Genomic DNA, 2675 nt, shown 5'->3' with positions numbered 1-2675 from the left:
CTCCCTCAAGGGTGGTGCTAGTTCTTTATTTTTACTTTTTTGTGCCAAAAGCAAAAACAATCCCTCATTTTTCTTTCTTGGGGAATACCGAAGTCCATGTTTTTGACATGCAGTAAGAACAATTATGATGTATAAAGAATGATTATTTATGAATATATTTTAAAGTATTTAGGTGTTTTAGGCCTATGACCAATCCTCCTTCAAATATTCAAGTACAATTCACATCCAAATGGGACCATGAATTCCTGCTTACTTAGTATTGCCTGTTTACAAAAAAGCAGGTTTTCTTTTACATGATTTTAAAGGGCTTTCCCTTTTTTTTTAAGCAGTCAGAGCTTGATTATTATTATTATTATTATTTATCTTTTGGGGTTTTTTTTATTAACTGCTATAGTTGAATTGATTAAAAATGTGGGGTGACAGTTCCACACGGTTGCCTTAATTCTGTTCCCATTGAAATCAATGCTATAATTTCTGTAGTTATCACCAGGAGCAGAATTAAGCCAATAGTGGTTGCCCTTCAAGGTTGCCTCCTGAAAATCTGTGTCCCTGTGTGTAATCAAGGCAAGTGTATTTAAAAAAATGAGCACCTACTAAGGCAATTCTGAACTATGATGAAGGAAAAGGTCCTGAAAGAAATCCATTTTGAATGCACAGTCCAGCAAAGCCTGTGCAGAGCCAGAACATTTTCTTCTAGGTAAGTTAGACTCATATTTCAATACAATAAAGTAATCACTAGTCATACAAGTCCTCCGATTAAAATGACTTATACCTCCTTGCTCGTTCAAGCAATGTCCTCATAGGAACTGTGTAAAAAACCCCAACATTTTACCTTTACAGCAGTGCAGATTAAGAAAGAATATACCTCATTCCAGCTCAACTGATCTCTGACATGATCCATCTGATTTAATTTATATAGGTGGGTGAGTGCTGGTCACAAAAAAGTAAAATAAAAAGCCAGGAACAACTGTTTTTCAAAAAAACCAAAACCATGCAGGAAAAACTCATAGATTTTCATGAAAAAAATGTATTACAAGAATAAAAAAAAAAATATCCAAATTCTTTTGTGCTGTAAAAAAACCAAAAGTACAGAAATCTGCAAAAATCACTCTGCTTGTTGTTTTTCCTGAAAATGCTGACACACTTCTAGTCAAAGCACAAATAAAACAGGTAAAAATACACTGTGAAAAAATTGTTTGGTTTTCAGTCTTGGTTTTTGCCCATTACCTTCTGGGTTGGGAAAGCCTCTCGTTAGGGAGGCAACGGTGTTGATAAGGGCAAGAGGAACCATTTAATTCACCACCACCACACAGGAACCAGTAATATACGTCGGACAGCCACTTGTCCTGGGCTCCCCCTCTAGTCAGGAGACGGAGGTATCTCCAGAAGGTGGTGTAGACCCCAAGCAGGATGCACCACATGCGGGAGGTGCCTGCCCAAATCCTCTGCCCAGAGGAGAGGCAAGACCTAGGCGCCCTTCTTCAGCGTGGACGCTTACCAGAAGTGAGTTAAGGCCAAAGCGATACCAACGCTGCTGGCAGTGGCACCACCCAGTGAAATAACATGGCCAGCGCTGCCAGCAAAACTGTTCCTGATCCTCAGCCTGAAACACCCTCTCACTCCTCTGCCAAAGATTTTACACAACGCTCCGTCCCCAGGCATTCCTCCTCCCTCAGTGAGGGGCTCTTTCTCCTTCCTCCCTTCCAAACCTCCTCTCCTTCTCCCCAAACACAGTCCTCCTTCTTTCAGGCAGGCTCCCACAACGCTGTCTCTTCCCCTCAATATCCACACTCAAAGTCTGCACCCTCTATTTTGTAGACACTGTCTGCTACCTCCGCTACTGTTTTAGGACCTGAAAACAAAGACAAGCTTTTACATTTGTTATTACTACTTGCTATTTGTGTCATATAAACCAAAAATAAGTTCAGAGCTAAGTATTCACGCACCTAGAAAGAGGCAGTCTCCTCCTGCAGTGATCTGACACCCTGAATATAGAAGGTGGACAAAGACGGCACAAAGCAATAGCTATCATCATCAGTATTTCACTTGTAGAGAATTGAAATGTCAACAGATGACAACCTCGACTCCACGTCCTAACTTGCATCAAGTCTGCCAGGCTCACGCATGACTTCACAACCCAAAATCAGTATAAAAAGGTTCTAGATAATGCAGTTTGTATCTGTATAATCTGTGTCTGGTATCAGCAATCCCACTGCAAGGCTTACCCCCTCTCAAATTTATCAAATATTAAGAACCTTCTCAATGTGTGCCAGTACAGTGGGGCCCTTTGGCACATAAAAAAAAAGTAACATCAGTGCTCGCTTTTAAAAAAAAGCGTAACATAAAATATTTTCTGATTACAAAAAGATTCCAAAAAGACAATCTGGCTATTGCCAAGTATCTGGCCACCAACATCAGGTGCACTTCTCTTTCAAGTGAAATGTGCAGGTCTGTTTAATATAAAATGTCAAGTCTCCCGGAGATCCTGTTCTGTGTCTTTTGCTTTTTTGTTTACTCATCAAGCCCTGGCATAGCTTGTTGAGGCAAACTGTGTGCCCATCTGCACTATTGAAAACCGGTCTTTCAGAATGGGACAACCAGCCTGTAAGGGCAATTTTGGGTCTTCCACAGCTTTGACGACATCCCGTGAAACTAAATCACACAGAGCCTCTGAG

The sequence above is a fragment of the Accipiter gentilis genome, chromosome 12, assembly GCF_929443795.1.
Source record: "Accipiter gentilis chromosome 12, bAccGen1.1, whole genome shotgun sequence".
NCBI classification, from domain to species: domain Eukaryota; kingdom Metazoa; phylum Chordata; class Aves; order Accipitriformes; family Accipitridae; genus Astur; species Astur gentilis.
The sequence above is the reverse complement of the archived record's forward strand: the minus strand, read 5'-3'. Positions refer to the sequence as shown.